Source organism: Xyrauchen texanus, chromosome 17 (assembly GCF_025860055.1).
Source record: "Xyrauchen texanus isolate HMW12.3.18 chromosome 17, RBS_HiC_50CHRs, whole genome shotgun sequence".
Taxonomy (NCBI): Eukaryota; Metazoa; Chordata; class Actinopteri; order Cypriniformes; family Catostomidae; genus Xyrauchen; species Xyrauchen texanus.
In genome coordinates, this window is record NC_068292.1 from 42,379,568 (window position 1) to 42,387,909 (window position 8,342).

Genomic DNA, 8,342 nt, shown 5'->3' on the forward strand with positions numbered 1-8,342 from the left:
TTACAGTAATAGTAATGCTGCAAAATACATGACCCATTCGATTGCATGCTTTCTGGATGTTGCACTAAAGGGATAGTTTGTATTTAAGTGAACTATCCTGTTTGCTTAAGGGTGCTGTTAGAGATTGAAATATAAAAACAAATAATAATATGCAGAAAACGTTCATATTACCTCTCAGATATCATTGAAATAAGTGCCATCTAATATCACACCCTGTCTCTGTAACAGCCCTAGGATGGGTAATCGTAGGCAAAAAAAATCTTCGCAGGCCGCAGTCAGATTCTTTGTTTGGCAAGCAGGAAATCCTCTGATTGGCTAATCATTGTGTGCATTTACACCCTAACAACCATCTAGTAATCACTTAGAATACCTTGGCAACCGCTTATAAACACCTAAACAGCTGTCTAATAATCACTTAGAACACCTTGGCAACTGCTTATAAACACCCTATTAACCATATAGTAATCATTCAGAGCACCTTAGCAACCGTTTATAAACACTCTGTCAACCTAATCACTCAGAATACCTTAGTAACTGCTTATGAACACCCTAACAAGCGAGAATAGATGCTGACTACCACACCTGGAGTCGTGAGTTCAAATCCAGGGTGTGCTGAGTGACTCCAGCCAGGTCTCCTAAGCAACCAAATTAGCCCGGTTGCTAGGGAGAGTAGAGTCACATGGGGTAACGCGCTCGTTGTCACGATTAGTGGTTCCTTCTCTCAATGTGGCGCCTTGTATGTTGTACGTGGATCACGGAGAGTAGCATGAGCCTTCACATGCTGTGAGCCTACCACTTATAAACACGCTAACAACTGTCTAGTAATCACTTAGGACACCTTAGCAACCATTTATAAACACCCTAACAACCATCTAGTAATCACTTAGAACACCTTAGCAACTGCTTATAAACACCCTAACAACCGTCTAGTAATCACTTAGAAGACCTTAGCAACCACTTATAAACACCCTAACAGCCATCTAGTAATCACTTAGAACACCTTAGCAACCACTTTTAAACACCCTAACAACTGTCTAGTAATCACTTAGAATGCCTTAGCAACCGCTTATAAACACCCTATCAACCATGTAGTAATCACTTACAACACCTTAGCAACCGCTTATAAACACCCTAACAACTGTCTAGTAATCACTTAGAACATCTTAGCAACCGCTTATAAACACCCTATCAAACATGTAGTAATCACTTAGAATGCCTTAGCAACCACTTATAAACACCCTAACAACTGTCTAGTAATCACTTAGAACGCCTTAGCAACCGCTTATAAACACCCTAACAACTGTCTAGTAATCACTTAGAACGCCTTAGCAACCGCTTATAAACACCCTAACAACCATGTAGTAATCACTTAGAACACCTTATCAACCACTTATAAACACCCTAACAACCATTTAGTAATCACTTAGAACGACTTAGCAACTGCTTAGCAACCGCTTATAAACACCCTATCAACCATGTAGTAATCACTTAGAACACCTTAGCAACCTTCAAAGTGTATTATGTTGTTTTTGCAGAATTTAAGACTTTGGTTGAATTTTGTAAGGCTTTTATGTAATTCACTCTGAAATTATGTTGTATTTGAAGCTATAAACCTCGTTACTTGAGTTCAAAGGCAATGTTTTGTTCTGAAAAATCTGATTCACACATAAAAGAGACATTTAGGGCTCAAGAACACCTCGCAACACTGTGTTCTTGTTGAAGGATTTTATTGTACAGCGCAACACTTCAACATCTCTGATGTCAGACCAGCGGTGAACTCGGCTGTTCGCTAGCCTGTCTCTTTTGTGTTCTCCAGAATGGGTTTTACAGTGCCGTAATACTGTTTCAGCAAAAAACATTGTTTGCTGGCTGTGTCTCCGTGGCTCATGCTATCAGCTGGCGGTTTATGTATAGGATGATTACAGCCAGGGTGCTTGTCGTTTTTATTTATTCATGCAGGTCCATGCCTCTATTCCCCAATGCCTCTTCAAATCGTCTAAGAGCAGAAGCACTGCACTGTTTCACTTTGCCTCTCCTGTTTCCAACAAAAGAGCTAGCTACGTTTCACTTTAGTGAGCAGCCAAGTGATTTGGAACGGGTGGAGATGTGCTCTTGGGAGCTTGATGTGATACTCTGGGCATTCACGCCTGTAACACAGAGTTCCTCAATCCTTTTTCTTTGAATTTAATTATTATAGCTGCCATTTCCTTGTCTTCTGCACAAATAAATGCAAAAAGGTCAATAGCAAACAAATTATTTGGATGAGTGATTTATCTATAGAAATCACTGTAAATGTACTTTTCTAGATATGAAAAGGCCGATATCGGTCGTTAAAGGGAATGGAAACTCACAAATAACAGATTAGACCAATAGCAACAACAATAGAGTGTGAAAAAAAAAAGAATACAATTAAAAAGGAATAATAATAAATCAGACCAACAATCTCTGACATGATTCACAACATTACAAACTTTGGTTTGAAGCACAAAAGTATTTGAAAATCAGTAAAAAAACACAACCTAGCAACTGTGTAGTAATCACTCAGAACATCTTGGCACCTACTTAATCACTCCAACAACCGTTTAGTAATCACTCCAGATGCCATAGCAACAGCTTATAAACACCCTAGCAACCACCTAGTACTCATTCAGAATACCTTAGCAACAGCTTATAAACACTCTTGAAACCACCTAGTACTCATTCAGAATACCTATCAGCCGTATATAAATCACTCAGAATACCCTAGCAACCACTTAAACTCCCTTGGCACCATCAATTAATCACTCAGAAAACCTTAGCAACCTCTTCGGAACACCCTACCAGCCATCTAGTAATCACTTAGAACACCTTAGCAACTACTTAAACACCCTAGCAACCACCTAGTACTCATTCAGAATACCTATCAACTGTATATTAATCACTCAGAATACCCTAGCAACCACTTAAACTCCCTTGGCACCATCAATTAATCACTCAGAAAACCTTAGCAACCTCTTCGGAACACCCTACCAGCCATCTAGTAAACACTTAAAAACACCTTAGCAACCACTTAAATAACCAAGTAATCATCTAGAAACCACTCAGCACACCATAGCAACCACTTAAACACCCTATCAGCTGTCTAGTAATCACTCCAAACACAGCAGCAACCATTTAGTAATCACTCAGAACGTCTTGGCAACCACTTAGAAACATCCTGCCCACCATCTAGTAATTACTCAGAACACCTTAGCTACCACTTAAACACCCTAGCAACCATCTTTTAATCAATAATAACACATTAACAACTGCTTGAACACCCTAGCAACCATCTTGTAATCACTCAGAACACCTTAGCAACCACTTAAAACAACCTAGCAACCATCTTGTTATCACTCGGAACACCTTAGCAACCCCTTTGTTTCAAAACCCCTAATGTTTCACAACAAACTTTTAAAAACGTGTTCTGTTCCATTAATTGCGCTGCGTCTACCTTTTTTAGTGCAAGAACTTGTCCTGTCTGATCAGCACCAGAAAGTAGCTGCCTATATAAACAGTAGACTGAAAGGCAACTCACTACCCAACAGGGAACGTTCCAACAACTAAGGCTAAAATCACGTACTAACTTTTTCTATGTAAAGCTATATCCAATATTACAACTTACAACCCTAAAAAAGCCTTGTTATGACTTTTACTTCCTCTAGATAGTCAAGTTTGATCGTCTTCTCGGCACTCCGCCAAGGCCCACGAGGAGCCCCGGCGGGGCCGATTCGAGGACCTCACTAAACCATACAATCGGTAGTAGCGATGGACGGTGTGTACAAAGGGCAGGGACTTAATCAACGCGAGCTTATGACCCGCTCTTACTGGGAATTCCTCGTTGATGGGAAATAGTTGCAATCCCCAGTCCCGATCACAGGTGGGGTTCAGCAAGTCACCTCTCGGCGCAGGGTAGACACACGCTGATCCACCCATTGTGGCGCGCGTGCAGCCCCGGACATCTAAGGGCATCACAGACCTGTTATTGCTCCATCTCTCATTGCTGAACGCCACTTGTCCCTCTAAGAAGTTGGACACCGACCGCACGGGGCCGTATAACTATTTAGCATGCCGGAGTCTCGTTCGTTATCGGAATTAACCAGACAAATCGCTCCACCAACTAAGAACGGCCATGCACCACCACCCACAGAATCGAGAAAGAGCTATCAATCTGTCAATCCTTTCCGTGTCCGGGCCGGACATTAATGTAAATGCTTTTATAAATTTATGAACCTCACATTTCTGCCTTCAAACCCTCGAAAAATTGGCCCCATTGACTCCCATTGTAAGTGCCTCACTGTAATCTCAATTTACAAGAAAGTAGGTACACATCGTGTACACATTCATATATTGAATAATCAACTTGAACTATGTTGAGATCCTTTGAATATGTATAAATAAATAACTTTAAAGGTAGAGAAAGAGAGAAAAAAAACATTGCTGCATTGGCCGGGAATCGAACCCGGGCCTCCCGCGTGGCAGGCGAGAATTCTACCACTGAACCACCAATGCTCACATGTAATTTTGTCTATGTGATGTCACACTCAATCATGATACCTAGCATACATCATAGTATAATAGTGTGAATAAGTTCCAAATGAGGACACTCATCTCCAAAATGGCTTTTGATGACCCAACCGGTTGCTTCTCTTGGATTCATCCAAAAACAATGGCTTTGCTCTGTTAGTCTACTGAAGACATCCAACAAGCACACTAACAATTCGAACTATTCTGGGAAAAATGGAGACGATGAGCACATTTTTTCTGGGTATTGAACCCAGAAAATTCCTTTAATGTAACATCCTTATGCCATTCTTATTCAATATTTAATTAATTTTTATGTTTTTGATAAAAGTTCACAATGTGTGGAGAAAATGTTCTTAGTACAACAATGTCTATATGTCCGTTAACCCTTTCAAATGTACCGTCACACATATGTGACGGTTAATAACTGGGCTCCGCAGAGTAGCATCACACATATGTGACGGTTAATAACTGGGCTCCGCAGAGTAGCATCACACATATGCGTTTCTGCAACAGCCAGTTACGTTACAAGCTGCCAGGTTCAAATTGGCTTTCGCGCCGACACAGGCTGCGCTGGTCAAGCGTCTGTAATTTAGATTCGCTTAAACAGTTACTCATACAGTTTTTTTAACAACAGAATAAGTTCATTTCATATACATACATCCAACTAGTCACCAAAGTCCCACAATAAAAAGTTTACAGCTCTTATACGTACAGTCAATAAATCAAACGCGATCTTCCTCCGATGCGTGCTGCCATTTGTTTACATTAGCAGTTGTCATTTGTCAAACAAACAGCTACTCAAAGAGTCTTTTCAAGCACATAATATGTTTATTTTATGTAACAAACAGGCTAATTTGCACCAAAGTACCACGATAACAGTTCACAGCTTGTCTGTGCACAGCCATCATATCATATATTTTTTTACATCAATAAAAACGAAATAAACAGAACAAATACAGTACAGCAGACATAACCCATTTGTTCATGTTTACTACATTATATACAGTATTTTATTACATTTGTTATGACAAGAAATACAAAATTCAAATAAAATATGGGGGGTCCTGGGTAGCTCTGAGTATTGATGCCAACTACCACCCCGGAATCGTGAGTTGGAATCCAGGGCGTGCTGAGTGACTCCAGCCAGGTCTCCTAAGTAACCAAATTGGCCCGGTTGCTAGGGAGGGTAGAGTCACATGGGGTAACCTCTTCATGGTCTCTATAACGTGTGGTTCTTGCTCTTGGTGGGGCGCATGGGGAACTGTGCGTGGATGCCGCGGAGAATAAGCCTCCACACTTGCTACATCTCTGTGGTTATGCGCTCAACAAGCCACGTGATAAGATGCGCGGATTGACAGTCTCAGACGTGGAGGCAACTGAGATTCGTCCTCCGCCACCCAGATAGAGGCGAGTCGCTACGCCACCACAAGGACTTGGAGTGCTTTGGGGATTGAACATTCCAAATTGGGGAGAAAATTAAATAAAATAATTAAAAAATACTCTTCTACACTCTGCCCACCTCTACCGGCTGTGCAGCATCACATGCAAAAGTAACTCACTCCAGGGGGCACTGCAGGGGAATTTAGACCCAACTCATGAAAAGTAGATATTTTCACAACTGAGAGGAAAACCAAAGAAAAAAGTTGGCAAATGAAGTTGTCAGGAATGTTTCGCTAACCTTTAAACAACGTTCTACTCAACGTTAGACCTTGATGTAACTCATTTGTTGCTGGTTTAAGACTTCTTGGAATATCTTAGACCAGCTACAATCCATCTAACATTTCCAAAAAAACATCTTCCAGCTTAAGTTGGATTTTTCAGCAGATTTTGTAAGTTTTTTAAATTTCTGCCTTATGTGGTCTTAGGCAACTGTTTTCACCTGCCTCAAAGTGACTGCCACCAGTGACTGCCTCAAAAAACAGTTTTCTTGTGACGCCAAGATATCGATTGTCATGTTTTGGTCATAAATACAATGTTTGTGCCAGATGTTTGTGAATTAATTCTGGACAGTGGGGAAACAGAGGCAGGATGCGTTTAGGTGAGGGAGGTCAGAGGGGTCATTGGCCCTGGGACAGAGACAGAGAGTGGGAGGGAGAGGTGCTGTGGCGCCTGTCAGATTGACTGCGGCTGTCGTGCTGGAGCCTGTGTGTATTTGAGCAGAAGATCCCAGCTGATAGCGCTGGCGTCTCTTTCTAACAAATGTACAAATGTGTCGCACAACCCTTGAGAAAGACTGCGTTTACTGTAAATATAGTGACCGCACACACACACACACACACACACACACACACACACACACACACACACACACACACACACACACACACACACACACACACACACATATATATATATTATTTAAATGACTGTTAACATACAGGGATTGGTTAATGGTTGTATTTGATGTTCTGCCTTTAATGCTGATTTATTTAAAAATTGTATTTCAGTATTTGTTTTTACAGTAATGCGAGTAATTATAATCAGATAAAAGTTTCCTGTAAAGCTGCTTTGGAGCACATTTTTGTTGTATAAAAAAATATATAAATGTACCTTTTATTAACAGCAAATATTTAATTTTGCATACCACATGACATCTTTATTGTCACGCTGCTTTCTTGCCAAGTCAAAATGTGTCCTTATCTATTAATATACAAATAGTTGCCTTTATATTTTAGAAAGGGGTCCCTTGCAGGGGGGGTCATCACATTTGGGGGTCCTTAGTGCATTAGGTATCATGAACAAACAATGAACCACATTTTTGACAGCATTTATTAATCTCGGTTAATGTTAATTTATAAATAAAAAAACATGCATGTTCATGTTAGTTCATTAAGCATTAACTAATATTAAAATATTAATTAAAATGGTAAAAAGGTTCTCTTCGTTAACATTAGTTAATGCATTGGGTATCATGAATCATGTTTAATGTTAGTTAATAAAAACACAATTGTTCATTGATAGTTCAAGTTGATTTATGTAGTCTACTCTTGTGAACGCATGGAAGCTTATTGTAGTAGTGTTACCTATAAAACCTTTCATTTCATTAATGTATTGTTATGTTAAATTTAACTAAATTAACATTGACAATGAAGCACAATTTCAACAAATGCAATTTTTTAGGGGGAAAATAATTTTTGAACAATGAATCTAGGTTAATGTATCACTTTTCAATAAGTTTGTATTTTTTAACATTAGTAAACTACATTAAGTTAACATGGAACTAACAATGAACAATACTTCTACAGCACTTGTTAATCTGACACTGTACAATTGAATTATTTGGCCTTACTTAGAAAAAGCATGCAAACCGCTTGCCTTGAACAATCGAAGTAAACGTACTTATTTGGCTCAAGGAATCTGAACTTAATTTTTTAAGTAACGTTAACTAGTTACAAGTAAACTTAACTCCTCTGCTATTAAGTATCGATGTGTTGATTAAATGATATAAATTGGGATATAACATGTAGTGTACAGTGTAAAGGAATTTATGACTGGATTCTATGTTAGCCATATGGCACACTCAGTTCTTCTTAGTGCATATACATTAGCTGTTTTACCAAATACAATTGATTAAAGAAGAATGGCTAAATCTTAACAGGCTCCAACTTCACCTGAGGTAACGTTAATCACCCTCATGGTGACTTCACAAAAATCTCAATTATCAACCAGCTACAACAAAACAACAACAATAGTCAAGTCAAGCCATTTTTATTTGTATAGCGCCTTTCACAACACATTGTTTCAAAGCAGCTTTACAGAAGATCAGTCATTAACAGAAGATAAAACTGTAATGTCTA

The 8,342-nt window shown here is 39.3% G+C and overlaps 1 non-coding gene across 1 annotated transcript; it reads right to left on the reverse strand.

The window, feature by feature from the left end:
• Nucleotides 1-4,459: 4,459 nt before the first annotated feature.
• trnag-gcc (transfer RNA glycine (anticodon GCC)) lies at nucleotides 4,460-4,530 on the reverse strand. The gene has a single exon. It is a non-coding gene; the product is annotated as a tRNA-Gly (tRNA).
• Nucleotides 4,531-8,342: the final 3,812 nt, after the last annotated feature.